The sequence below is a fragment of the Oncorhynchus clarkii genome, chromosome 25, assembly GCF_045791955.1.
Source record: "Oncorhynchus clarkii lewisi isolate Uvic-CL-2024 chromosome 25, UVic_Ocla_1.0, whole genome shotgun sequence".
Taxonomy (NCBI): domain Eukaryota; kingdom Metazoa; phylum Chordata; class Actinopteri; order Salmoniformes; family Salmonidae; genus Oncorhynchus; species Oncorhynchus clarkii.
In genome coordinates this window covers 12,714,407-12,729,755 of record NC_092171.1, presented here as the reverse complement: position 1 = coordinate 12,729,755, position 15,349 = coordinate 12,714,407, and positions in this window count along the sequence as shown.

The window sequence follows — 15,349 nt, the reverse complement described above, 5'->3', positions numbered from 1 at the left end:
GAGGGTCAACGGTGGTAACATGGGTCGAGTCCTACATTCAAACGTGACATGTTCAGACAATAAACATTTCATTTCAAAAGAGATGAGACAGGCTTTGGTGGCCAGTATCAAAAGCACTAGGCCAAAACTCACTTATCTTAGCAAGAGGTATTGTTTGGTTGTCTACCTTAGAACATCCACACACATCTCAGAACCACTGACCTTTTTTCCCAGATGTTCTGGAACTGCAGAGTCACAAATGCAACGCTCAACTGGAAACTGACATGGCCAGTTTCCACATCTGATTGGCTGGCATTGTTTAAATTGTCTAAATAGTTGTCTGTTAGGGATGCAGTGAAGTGTTGTACAGAAATCAATCACTTAACATGTTTTATAGACAAATTCTAATGTCTTTATAAGGTGTTTAATGTCAAGTTTAATGTCTTGGGGGTATGATGGGTGGCGTCATCATATAGAACTGCTAAAGCAGTCTGGTTGATGCATGGTGCACTTTACAATGACTTGTGTACTGCCAGTGAAGATCAACACTGCTGCTACTCACTGTTTATTATCTATGCATAGTCACTTTACAAATTACCTCGACTAACCTGTACCCGCCCACATTGACTCGGTACCGGTACCCCCTGTATAGAGCCTCGCTATTGTTATGAAAAATATATTGTGTTACTTTTTGATTTTTTTAACTTTAGTTTATTTAGTCAATATTTTATTAACTCTGTTTCTTGAACTGCATTGTTGGTTAAGGGCTTGTAAGTAAGCATTTGTATTCGGCGCATGTGACAAGTAACATTTTATTTCATTTGGTCATTTTATGAAGAATATGGGTCTCATGATGGATGCGGGAAAGGAGTTGAAAGAGTTATCAGAAACGTTACGGTCAAGAGACATTTGTTTGACAAACACAGTGAGTCCCACAATAAAATAACAATAATGAGACAATGTACAGGGAGTACCGGTACCGAGTCAACGTGCAGGGGTACAGGTTAGTCGAGGTCATTTGTACATGTAGGTAGGGGTAAAGTGACTATGCATAGATATGTATGCTCTTATCTATTCAGTTGTGGGGGTTTGAGTTGAGTCAGGTCTCTTTCTCACCCTCCTCTCTCCCCCCTCTCTCTCTTTTCTCTTCTCTCCCCAGTGCTCGCAATAGTCTCACTTCGATTTTCTATGAATTTACTATTCTAAACGTGGAGAAAAGGGAATGGGAATAATATCAAGTAAGGAACATGGCATTCTCTTGCCCTCAGCTCTCCGGCCTGCTCCGGCCCATGTCAAGCACGTAGACTTACTGGCCTACTATGAAGCAACACAGGGTGCGACCCCGTCGGTGCTGGATCTAGGTAAGCACTTTTTTCCGTGTTGGCTGGCAATGTCCTGAAACCGTTTATTTTTGTGCTCTATTTTATTAGGCACGATCTTGTGTTTACTAATTTAGTTGCAACACCCCATCTCGTTTTTGCTCTCTTACACACACCTATTGTAATTATGTATTACAAAGAAATGTGTGCACAGTTGTTTTGCAAATAGCCATGAGTGAAATGCATTTAGACTGCAGTGATACTGCTACCGAATCTTGTCCCATGCTTAAGCTACTCATCACATAAGGAATTGGATTTTGTTAGCCTGCATAGATGCATCATGCATGGAGTGCTTTATTATAAAGGTGATCATTTTTTTCAGTCAGCACCCCCTGCTCAAAACTACTTCCCGCGACTATGCCACCTTCTCCTTGACTCTGTCCTCTGTCCTTGACCGGGAGGATAGAATCCTCCCAGCGTCTAACATGGACAGTGGCGTCATGCCCATAGGGGGCACAAGGGCATGTGCCCACTCAGATTTGTCCTGTTTATGTTAAAATAATTACTAAACTTAATTTTTAAGTCCACGTTTTGTCATAATTCATCAGAATTATTGTGGAGGGGGCACACTAACTGGACCCCCCTATTCTCCCTAGTAAGTGATTATTTCCAAGTTGCACTGAGCAAAGAAATGCTAGGCAGGCCATTGGATAGACTCTAGTGTGTGCAGTATCGTCAGTGGAGGAGGAGAGGGAGTGTAATGTCACGACTTCCGCCAAAGTTGGTCCCTCTCCTTGTTCGGGCGGCTTTCGGCAGTCGACGTCACCGGTTTTCTAGCCGCCACCGATCCACTTTTCATTTTCCATTTGTTTTGTCTTCATTGTACACACCTGGTTTCTCTTCCCATAATTATGTTCCTTATTTTACCCTCTAGTTCCCCCATGGTTTTGTGTGTGTTTGTTCATTGTAAGTTGGTCTCATTAGTGAGCTTGTTTGTTTTTCCTTCTTGGAATATTCGTTGTTTTGAGTAACGTTACGTTTATTACTCATCTCTGTGTTCTGCGCCTGACTCCGCCTTACCTGCTACACCTAGACGCCTTACAGTAGAGTGACACACACAGCGTTTGATTTGATTTTAGCTGTCGGTGATGGGAAGAACTTGCAGGAGGTATGTTTGTAAATTGATTTGATTAAGCTATTGATTTCTTCTTGAAGAATAAATACTAAAAAAATGTTTTTTTTGTTTCTCTGTAATACCAGCCGCCTATCAATTTCATGAAGTTGGCTTTAGCTAGCCAGCTAGATAATTCGGTTGGAAGATTGGGAACCTTTCGATCTAATAAAACGCAAAGGAAACTCAAAATGTTTTCTTTAATGGAAGCTTCTCTAATGTCAAACATGTAAAGCGTGGTGTACCGCAGCTCTCAAGGCCCTGTACTCTTTTCAATTTTTACTAATGACCTGCCACTGGCATTAAACAAAGCATATGTGTCCATGTATGCTGATGATTCAGTTCTTAACTGACTTGCCTAGTTAAATAAAGGTTAAATAAATGTAAAACAAAATCCACTATATACACATCAGCAACCACAGCTATTCAAGTCAAATTAAACCCTTAAGAGTTGCAGTCTGTTTAGGAATGGGTGGCCAATAATTAACTGGCGCTGAACATCTCTAAGAGCATTGTATTTGGTATAAATAATTCCCTAAGTTCTAGACCCCAGCTGAATCTGGTAATGAATGTGTAATGGGTGCGTGCTGGTGGCAGGGAAGTCAGGCGCAGGAGAACAAACTTGGTATAAACGGAGTTGTTTAATAAGAGCTCACAAAACTCCGAAAACCAAAATATACAAAATTAAAGTGGGTACAAAACCCGTCGCACACCAGAACATAACTTGCACAATACATACAATCAAACAATCACCGACAAGGACATGAGGGGAAACAGAGGATTAAATACACATGTAATTGATGGAATTGGAACCAGGTGTGAAGGAAGACAAGACCAATGAAAAATGGATCAGCGATGGCTAGAAGGTCGGTGACGTCGACCTCCGAACACCGCCCGAACAAGGAGAGGGACCGACTTCGGCGGAAGTCGTGACAGAATGGTGTACCTGTTGAACAAGTTGAGACTAAAATACTTACGGTTACCTTAGATTGTCATGGTCAAAACATATAGATTCAATGGTTGTAAAGATGGGGAGAGGTCTGTCCGTAATAAAGAGATGCTCTGCTTCTTTGACACCACACTCCCAAAAGCAAGTCCTGCAGGTTCTAGTTTTGTCTTATCTTGATTATTGTCCAGTCGTGTGGTCGAGTGCTTCAAGGAAAGACCAAGTTAAGCTGCAGCTGGCCCAGAACTGAGCGGTACGTCTTGCTCTTCATTGTAATCAGAGAGCTGATATAAATACTACGCATGCCAGTCTCTCTTGGATAAGACTTGAGACTGACTGCCTTATTTTTATAAGAAACATTGTGTTGAACATTCCAAATAGTTTGTATAGTCAACTTACATACAGCTCTGACACACACTTACCCAACCAAACATGCCTCCAGGGGTATTTTCACTGTCCCCAAATTTAGAACAAATTCAAGTGTAGAGTATATAGAGCCATTATTGCATGGAACTCAGTTTCATCTCATACTGTTCAAATAAACAAACATGGTTTTAAAAAAAAAACAGATTAACACTTCATAACAATGCCTCTCCCCTATTTGACCTAGATAGTTTGTGTGTATGTATTGATGTGTAGGCTTTTGCAACAGATAATGGGGATCCTAATGCAATACCTCAACTAGCTACCAAGCCATTTTAGGCTATCAAGTTAGAGTAGCTTGTCTATTTTAGTTGGTATGCCTGCTGGCAATGTTGCTAGACTAAACAGAGCAAGCAATTAAATGTTCTAAGAGTCACATTCTTCAATATTTTACCAGAGATGCAGAGAAGCATATTTAGTATGAACCACCAGTTCATACAGCTAGCGCAAGGTGAATGCTTAAATAGGTAGAAAGATACTTGGTTTAAAATGGAATCTGATGAGTATCCTAGCAACGGTTCCATTTTGGAATCTCAATGACAGAGGTGTTTGAAGATAACAGGAAATGGGTTACTAAAACAGCGCTCTAGAGATTGGTACATATGATTGCAAATCCAGATTTGAAAAGCTTGGGAATGTTTTGTATCTTTGAAAATGTCTAACTTGTGTTAGTGGTCAAAACGGCAGTTCAGGAAAAGTTGGAAGATGTGGTAATGCAGTTACTAAAACAGCTGTACTGCAAGTTCCATGGTCATTATGAGTCGGTGAACAGACAAAGTAGACAATTACATACCCTGTAACTTTGTCTAACTTGAGGTAGTGGTCAAAACAGCAGCTGTTTGCAAAAATGTTAGATTGATGCTGTTACTTTATCAAAATACATTTTCTTCCAACGCCAGATTTGAGTAGCGGAGAATTAGACTATAATTAGCTGATGTGAAACACCGCACCCCCACAGCTATGCTTCCGCCATAGTGAAACACCGTACAAAACACAGCACCCCCACAGCTATGCTTCCGCCATAGTGAAACACCAATTAGTGACAGCAGAAAGGGTTCAAGCACAGCTTTTTGACACGACCACGGTTGACTTTTACAATGTGTGAATAAAAGTAGATAATACATTTGTAGAATTCTGTTGTAAAAGCCCATCAATGTGTGCGAAACTGAGGCAAAAAAAAAGGTAATCTGCAAAGACGGTTTAAAGTTTAGTAGCCTAGTCAAGGATGCGTCATGAAATATTGGGACACTACACCTTATATTTTAAAATGTGTTTTAGTTCATCATTTAGCACTAGAGGAAGTGGAATAAGTATTACTGAGCAGCTAAGCTTTAAAATACTAAGGACTATGTTAATTTCAAATGTTATTGTAGCCTATGAGAAAGTGGAAACATACATTGTCACAAGTACATGTCAAAACTTTATTGAACAATCTGAGCATATTAGGCTGCAACGGTTATATCATGATGCGTTTACAATAAATGTTATACTACACTAAAATCACAAGTATACATCAACCCTCTGACAAAGTATCCTTTGCAGTTGCAGGAATAGAAATACCACTGTATGGACACATGCAACAGGTCAGATAAATGGATGCGTAAGCATCAACCATTGTCCCCTAGCACAACAAAAATGTACACTGCATAAACTGCAAAACAATCACTAACGACCCCTGTCGTCTGTACACAGGAACCAAACAAGTAAGGAGTTTCGTACATCCTCATAGCCTGCCTCCAGAGTGGACCACACGTGCTTGGGGCCAGTGTCCACGGAATGGGTAGGCCTACTGGTTTGAGCGCAAATATGAATTCCCATGCGTGAAGTAGAAAGGGGTTATCGTCCGGTACTCCCCAATTTGCGCACATGACGGTCCTCAACGAAATTTTAAAAATTGGTTTGTGAAACAGTTTACTCAGCTAGGCCGCCGATGTTAATCCTGGCTGTGTGTTCAATGCACATGAGTACTCTAGAAACGGCCCTGTATGAGCGAACCCACCACCACAATGTGGATGAGGAGCGTGACGGGGCTGGACTGCAAGGACGCACTGGCTCCTTTGGGAATGGTGATGTTCTTGGTAGTGACATCGGGCATCTTGGTCATGTTAGAACTCACGTCGCCAGCTTTGATCGGAGCAGTCATGGCAGTGGACTGTGTGGTAGCGTTTTGCGCGTGGACCTAAAACAGGAGAGCAGAGGGTCGCGTAATTGAGGATTGGCGACAAACTTCACATGTTACAAACAAGTCAAGCTTAAGCAATTGACGAATCAGGACAATTCTCAATAGGCCTACATACCTTCCGACTAATTCCAAGCGGCAAAAACATGTGCATTATGTTCGGAGAACATATTGCCATGCGCCTTACAAAACTTGAGACATGTCATAAGTGCCATCACCTTGTGGGAATGATAACTGCCAATACCCTGCATTTGAATTGCGCAGCAGAAAGATACCGTCGCTCTCAAGTTACATTAGCCTATGCATCTTGAAGCAACTTCATAGTAAGGATTCAGTATTTGATGGGAGGCGTCACCGTTTCATATCGCGCTCGCACGCTAGATTTCGCCAGTCTGACAGAAAACATCGGATACCAATTATACGCGCCATCATTAGCTTGTCAATGAGAACACCCGTCGATTTTCTAAATAAATCCTACATTGATTCATTTATGGTTTATCAAAAATAATCCATATTGAATGTTGCAGCTGTACTGTTGAAATGCCTTTACTCTACAGAATGGATAGCCTAATTAAATACTTTGTTCAACCGAAACAAACATGTTAAAGAGTAAGTCATCTTAAAAAAGTTCTTACGTGTGATGAAAACTGAATGGCAAGGAGAAGGAATCCAATATAAGCCATCACAATTTTAGTCATTTTGTTATTGTTTTTTTTTTCTCAATCTCAATTACGCACCGTGAATGACAAGAGGACAAATCCACGGGATGTTATACCCCCATAGAGTGTGACGTCAGGTCAAAAGGGCACATCCCCAAAACCAACTGTCTGGCCTACCCCTCAAATAGAAACCTACAGTTTATCAGAAACCTCCCATAAACCAAAGGGCTGAGACCTCTTCCTATATATATCATCTTAGGGGGTGACTGTCAGCAATACAAATATCCTTTGTGTTTTTAATTATTGTCTTTCTTTATATAATGTCAGTGAATATTAGGCAAATTCACAGGCAAATAATTTTAAGTTCAATACTATTATTCTCTAAACCTTCCTCAGAGAAGGTGGACCTCAATGAGCATTATGGGGACATCTACAATACTACTCCTATAGGTAGTTTAGTTTATGGTGCTCAAAATATATTTATGGAAGATATTTTGCCTGGTAAATGGCAAAGAAAAGTTTTACACATAAACAGGTCTTATAGCAACCTCTTGAGGTAAATCAAATTAAATCAAAGTTTATTTGTCACGTGCACCGAAAACAACAGGTGTAGGTAGACCAGTGAAATGCTTACTTACAGGCTCTAACCAATAGTGCAAAAAAGGTATTAGGTGAACAATAGGTAAGTAAAGAAATAAAAACAATAGAAACTACTTACCACAATACAATTCGATTCATACATTATGTCCCTTCCCCGTCCGTAGTAGTAGGCATACTGGTCTCACATGGAAGCAGTGGCGGTTCTAGCTTGTATGGCTCCCTGGGCGAACCCCCCCTTCAAAAATGCAACAATATGTCTGTGAAACTATATGTTCACAGTAAAATGAATGACTTGTGGTTTCATTTGGTAGCATTTCGTAGTGTGACTGATTTTACTAATTATATTAGTACAGTACAATGTTAGAGGTGCGCTATTTGATAGATTCCCCCGCTCCCCCTACCTCGGGCTTCCAGTGGGGAGACCTGAGGTCAACCTACCCCTGCCCCCGTCCCCATCTCGTACTTCTGAGTGCGAGATCTTCCCAAGCAGTAGCCTGCCTAGCTCACAAACTAGAATCAGGGCGCCCACGGTTAATTGACCTACAGTCCCACACGGTTACATGATATCATTGACGTAACGTGCCAACGAGCGATAGAAAACCAATCGTGCAAATGTCACAATTACACATTTTTTTGTGTGGGCGCCCTGTGCCTCCCCCAGCAAGATGACGCCCTGGGCAGCTGCTCATGTCGCCTTTACCTAAATCTAAGGTCAAATAAAAACTCATAGTACATTTCCTGAAGTAAATGTGTGTGCTTGCTAGCTTGTCTTTAAGTAATATGGTTGATAGAAAGGATAGCTGGAACAGGTGAAAGTTGGTTGGGTGTCTCTAGCTTGAACGGTTCTAGAGTTCGGCCTATAATATTACTGTGTGTTATTTTATGCTAATTCATGCAAATTTGAATAGTTCTAATTTATAAAAGTTTATCAATTTTTTATGTTGTTTTAATGATTGTAGCTGAAATGTTAAAGAGCAGTATCATTTAAAATGTCCATCACTGTGTTCTTGTAATTGGCATTGAGATAAAGTCCATCCTCCATAGCGGAGCTCCAATACCCTCTGTGGTGACTTGACAAAACGCCAGCACCCCCTGCAGAAGAGGTAAGAATTTGTGTTGTTACATTAAAAAAACATTGTAACTATTTTTCTCTTGCATATTTGATATAAATAATAATGAGATTGGAGTAGGGGAGAGAGAAAAACATGGGAGTTCTTTGAAGCAGTGGATGTGGTGCAATCAGAAGCGGAGAGAAGATTCTACCAGGAAAGGCTTGGGATATACGCAAAATAAGAGACAACCATAATTGCCGCAGCAAAAGGAAGCACAACTCAACTGGATGCAGAGTCCCTTGACTCCCTTCACCTCCCCATGCAGCTAGACATAGGCCGCCTGCTGCTCCAACTCCACATGTTGGGAGAAATTACAAAAAATATCCCTTGCAGCACTGTCCCATGGTTTACGTCAACTCGCCCAACTTCACCCACAAACAAGAGGTCTCTTCAGAGAAGTAGATACCCTAATTAAACTTTGCCTCCATCTCCTGATCTCTGTCGTGTCCTCAGAGAGGACGTTCCCCACCTTTCGCCGCCTAAAGGCGTGGATGGTCTGCTTAGTTCATTGACTGTATATGAACCACAAAAAGGAGGGACTGAGATGTCTCGCTTCCTATTCAGTATCTGGATGGAGATGTTCAAAAACTTTCCCATGAGAGCAGAAATCATGTTCTGATAATCACGCCAACTAGTAGGGAGTTTCAATACAACTCTGAAACTCTGAGTTAAAATGTACATATGTTTTTTGCGTATTGCTTCCTATTGGTCGATTCTGATATTTTCCAAGTTGGATATTTCAGTTTCTGAGTTCTGGGTTGTCTTGAAAAGGGCGTTAATCACGTGTTTGACTGGATGGTCATATACAGTTGAAGTCGGAAGTTTACATACACGTTAGCCAAACACATTTAAACTCAGTTTTTCACAATTCCTGACATTTAATCCTTGTAATAATTCCCTGTCTTGGGTCAGTTAGGATGACCATTTTATTTTAAGAATGTGAAATGTCAAAATAATAGTAGAGAGAATGATTTGTTTCAGCTTTTATTTCTTTCATCACATTCACAGTGGGTCAGAAGTTTACATATACTCAATTAGTATTTGGTAGCAATGCCTTTAAATTCTTTAACTTGGGTCAAATGTTTTGGGTAGCCTTCCACAAGCTTCCCACAATAAGTTGGGTGAATTTTGGCCCATTCCTCCTGACAGAGCTGGTGTAACTGATTTAGGTTTGTAGGATCCTTGCTTGCACATGCTTTTTCAGTTCTGCCCACAAATTATCTATAGGATTGAGGTTAGGGCTTTCTGATGGCCACTCTAATACCTTGACTTTGTTGTCCTTAAAGCCATTTTGCCACAACTTTGGAAATGTGCTTGGGGTCATTGCCCACGTGGAAGACCCATTTGCGACCAAGCTTTAACTTCCTGACTGATGTCTTGAGATGTTGCTTCAATATATCCACATACTTTTCCTACCTCATGATGCCATCTATTTTGTGAAGTGCACCAGTCTCTCCTGCAGCAAAGCACCCCCACAACATGGTGCTGCCACCCCCGTGCTTATATGGTGTTTTTCGGCTTGCAAGCCTCCCCCTTTTTCCTTCAAACATAACAATGGTCATTATGGCAAAACAGTTCTATTTTTGTTTCATTAGACCAGAGGACATTTCTACAGAAAGTACGATCTTTGTCCCCATGTGCAGTTGCAAACCGTAGTCTGGCTTTTTTATGGCGGTTTTGGAGCAGTGGCTTCTTCCTTGCTGAGCGGCCTTTCAGGTTATGTCGATATAGGACTCATTTTACTGTGGATATAGATACTTTTGTACCTGTTTCCTCCAACATCTTCACAAGGTCCTTTGCTTTTGTTCTGGGATTGATTTGCACTTTTCACACCAAAGTACGTTCATCTCTAGGAGACAGAAAGAGTCTCCTTCCTGAGCGGTATGATGGCTGTGTGGTCCCATGGTGTTTGTACTTGCGTACTATTGTTCGTACAGATGAATGTGGTACCTTCAGGCGTTTGGAAATTGCTCTCAAGGATGAACCAGACTTGTGGAGGTCTACAATTGTTTTTTGTGAGGTCTTGGCTGATTTCTTTTGATTTTCCAATGATATCAAGCATTGTGGCACTGAGTTTGAAGGTAGGCCTTGAAATACATCCACAGGTACACCTCCAATTGAATCAAATTATGTCAAGTAGCCTACCAGAAGCTTCTAAAGCCATGACATCATTTTCTGGATTTTTCAAGCTGTTTAAAGACTCAGTCAACTTAGTGTATGTAAACTTCTGACCCACTGTAATTGTGATTACAGTGAATTATAAGTGAAATAATCTAGCCTGTAAACAATTTTTGGAAAATTACTTGTGTCATGCATTAAGTAGATGTCCTAACCGACTTCCCAAAACTATAATTTGTTGACATGAAATTTGTGGAGTGGTTGAAAAACGGGTTTTAATGACTCCAAGTGTATGTAAACTTCCGACTTCAACTGTAGCTCACTGTGTAGAGCACCGAGCTCCTCATAATTGTTACAGATTGTGGCAAAGGTCCCAGTTATTATGTCTATCTCTGATAAGCTACCCAGGAAAGGGCTGAAAATAGCCCATATCACAATATATGTAGCCATTGATTTTTTTATTTTTTTATTTATTTCACCTTTATTTAACCAGGTAGGTCAGTTGAGAACACGTTCTCATTTACAACTGCAACATGGCAAAAATAAAGCAAAGCAGTGCGACACAAACAACAACACAGAGTTACACATGGAATCAACAAACGTACAGTCAATAACACAATAGAAAAAATCTATATACAGTGTGTGCAAATGAGGTAACATTAGGGAGGTAAGGCAATAAATAGGCCCTAGTGACAAAGTAATTACAATTGAGCAATTAAACACTGGAGTGATAGATGTGCAGAAGTTGAATGTGCAAGTAGAGATACTGGGGTACAAAGGAGCAAAATAATAAATAACAATATGGGGATGAGGTAGTTGGATGGGCTATTTACAGATGGCTGTGTACAGGTGCAATGATCTGGGAGCTGTTCTGACAGCTGATGCTTAAAGTTAGTGAGGGAGATATGAGTCTCCAGCTTCAGTGATTTTTGCAATTCGTTCCAGTCATTGGCAGCAGAGAACTGGAAGGAAAGGCGGCCAAGAGAGGAATTGGCTTTGGGGGTGACCAGTGAAATATACCTGCTGGAGCGTGTGCTACGGGTGGGTGCTGCTACGGTGACCAGTGAGCTGAGATAAGGCGGGGCTTTACCTAGCAAAGACCACGATGACCTGGAGGCAGTGGGTTTGGCGATGAATATGAAACGAGGGTCAGCCAGCGAGAGCGTACAGGTCGCAGTGGTGGGTAGTATATGGGGCTTTGGTGACAAAATGGATGGCACTGTGATAGACTGCATCCAATTTGTTGAGTAGAGTGTTGGCGGCTATTTTGTAAATGACATCGCCGAAGTCAAGGATCGGTAGGATAGGCAGTTTTACAAGGGCATGTTTGGCAGCATGAGTCAAGGAGGCTTTGTTGCGAAATGGGAAGCCGATTCTATATTTAATTTGGGATTGGAGATGCTTACAGTTTACAGAGTTTACAGTCTAACCAGACACCTAGGTATTTGAAATTGTCCACATATTCTAAGTCAGAACCGTTTGGACGGACGGGCGGGTGCGGGCAGCGATCAGTTGAAGAGCATGCATTTAGTTTGACTTGCATTTAAGAGCAGTTGGAGGCCACGGAATGAGAGTTGTATGGCATTGAAGCTCGTCTGGAGGTTTGTTAACACAGTGTCCAAAGGGCCAGAAGTATACAGAATGGTGTCGTCTGCATAGAGATGGATCAGAGAATCACCCGCAGCAAGAGCAACATCATTGATGTATACAGAGAAAAGTCGGCCAGAGAATTGAACGCTGTGGCAACCCCATATAGACTGCCAGAGGTCCGTGCAACAGGCCCTCCGATTTGATACACTGAACTCTGTCTGAGAAGTAGTTGGTGAACTAGGCGAGGCAGTCATTTGAGAAACCAAGGCTATTGAGTCTGCCGATAAGAATGTGGTGATTGACAGAGTCAAAAGCCTTGGCCAGGTCGTTGAATACGGCTGCACAGTATTGTCTTTTATCGATGGCAGTTATGATATCGTTTAGGACCTTGAGCATGGCTGAGGTGCACCCATGACAAGCTCAGAAACCAGATTGCATAGCGGAGAAGGTACGGTGGGATTTGAAATGGTCGGTGATCTGTTTGTTAACTTGGCTTTCAAAGACTTTGGAAAGGCAGGGTAGGATAGATATAGGTCTGTAACAGTTTGCGTCTAGAGTGTCTCCCCCTTTGAAGAAGGGGATGACCGCGGCAGCTTTCCAATCTTTGGGGATCTCAGGTGATATGAAAGAGAGGTTGAACAAGACTAGTAATAGGGGTTGCAACAATTGCGGCAGATCATTTTAGAAAGAGAGGGTCCAGATTGTCTAGCCCAGCTGATTTGTAGGGGTCCAGATTTTGCAACTCTTTCAGAACATCAGCTATCTGGATTTGGGTGAAGGAGAAATGGGGGAGGCTTGGGCTAGTTGCTGTGGGGGGTGCATGGCTGTTGACCAGGGTAGGGGTAGCCAGGTGGAAAGCATGGCCAGCCTTAGAAAAATGCTTATTGAAATTCTCAATTATCATGAATTTATCGGTGGTGACAGTGTTTCCTATCCTCAGTGCAGTGGGCAGCTGGGAGGAGGTGCTCTTATTCTCCATGGACTTTACAGTGTCCCAGAACTTTTGGGAGTTTGTGATACAGGATGCAAATTTATGTTTGAAAAAGCTAGCCTTTGCTTTCCTAACTGCCTGTGTATATTGGTTCCTAACTTCCCTGAAAAGTTGCATATTGCTGGGTCTATTCTATGCTAATGCTGTACGCCACAGGATGTTTTGGGGAGTGGAGCTAGGCGCTGCAGGGCCTGGATTAATCTCCACATCACCAGAGGAGCAGAGGAGGAGTAGGGTAAGGGTACGGCTAATGGCTATAAGAACTGGTTGTCTAGTGCGTTCGGAACAGAGAGCAAAAGTAGCGGGATTCTGGGCGCGGAAGTATAGATTCAAGGCATAATGTACAGACAAGGGTATGGTAGGATGTGAATACAGTGGAGCTAACCTAGGCATTGAGTGACGATGAGAGAGGTTTTGTCTCTAGAGACATCATTTAGACCAGGTGAGGTCACTGCATGTGTGGGGGGTGAAACAAAAGGGTTAGCTAAGGCATATTGAGCAGGGCTGGAGGCTCTACAGTGAATAAGACAACAATCACTAAGCAAAACAGCAATGGACAAGGCATATTGACATTAGAGAGAGGCATGCGTATCCGAGTGATCATAGGGACCAGTGGGTAGCTAGGCGAGCTGGAGACACGGCGATTCAGACAGTTAGCGGGCCGGGGCTAGCAGGCTAGCAGAAGGGCCTTAGGGGGACGTCGCGATGGAAGCGTCTGTTGTAGCCCCCTCGGACGGTTACGTTGGCAGACCAGTCGTGTTGGATTGGCAGGGCTCCGTGTAGGCAGTAAAAAGGTCCAGGCCAATTGGCAAAATAGATATTGTAGCCCAAGAAATTGTCTGATGGTCCTCTTCAGCTAGCAGTCCGATATGCTCTAGACAGCTAGCCGGCCGCGGCTAGTAGGCTAGCGGATGGGCCTTCAGGGAAAGTCGCGACGGAGGAGCCTGTTGAAACCCCTCGGGCAGATTACGTCAGTAGACCAGTCGTGATGGATCGGCGGGGCTCCATGTCGGCAGTAAAAGCGGTCCAGGCCAATTGGCAAAATAGGTATTGTAGCACAAGGCGTGGCTGATGGACCTCTTAAGCTAGCCGGGAGATGGGCCTAGCACGAGGCTAGTTCCAGGCTCACTGGTGGTTGCTTAGGGACAGAGACGTTAGCCAGGGGGTAGCCACTCGAATAGCAGCTAGCTAGCTGCGATGATCCAGGCGAAAAGGTTCAGAGCTTGCGATAGGAATCCGGAGATTTGGAGAAAAAGCAGTCCGGTATGCTCTGGGTTGAATCCGCTGTGTAGACTGCCAGGGTTGACCGAGCTAAGGTTAGCTGATGACAGCTAGCAGTGGCTAATTGACTACTAGCTAGTTAGCTGGCTAGGTTCTGTTGGGGGTTCCGGTGCTAAAGTATAGAAAATAGCAGATCCATACCACATTGGGTGAGGCGGGTTGCAGGAGAGTATGTTGAAACTGAAGTTAAAAATATTTGTAAAATACAGTGCCTTGCGAAAGTATTCGGCCCCTTTGAACTTTGCGACCTTTTGCCACATTTCAGGCTTCAAACATAAAGATATAAAACTGTATTTTTTGTGAAGAATCAACAACAAGTGGGACACAATCATGAAGTGGAACGACATTTATTGGATATTTCAAACTTTTTTAACAAATCAAAAACTGAAAAATTGGGCGTGCAAAATTATTCAGCCCCTTTGCTTTCAGTGCAGCAAACTCTCTCCAGAAGTTCAGTGAGGATCTCTGAATGATCCAATGTTGACCTAAATGACTAATGATGATAAATACAATCCACCTGTGTGTAATCAAGTCTCCGTATAAATGCACCTGCACTGTGATAGTCTCAGAGGTCCGTTAAAAGCGCAGAGAGCATCATGAAGAACAAGGAACACACCAGGCAGGTCCGAGATACTGTTGTGAAGAAGTTTAAAGCCGGATTTGGATACAAAAAGATTTCCCAAGCTTTAAACATCCCAAGGAGCACTGTGCAAGCGATAATATTGAAATGGAAGGAGTATCAGACCACTGCAAATCTACCAAGACCTGGCCGTCCCTCTAAACTTTCAGCTCATACAAGGAGAAGACTGATCAGAGATGCAGCCAAGAAGCCCATGATCACTCTGGATGAACTGCAGAGATCTACAGCTGAGGTGGGAGACTGTCCATAGGACAACAATCAGTCGTATATTGCACAAATCTGGCCTTTATGGAAGAGTGTCACGTTCTGACCTTCATTTCTGTTGTTTTGTATTTATTTAG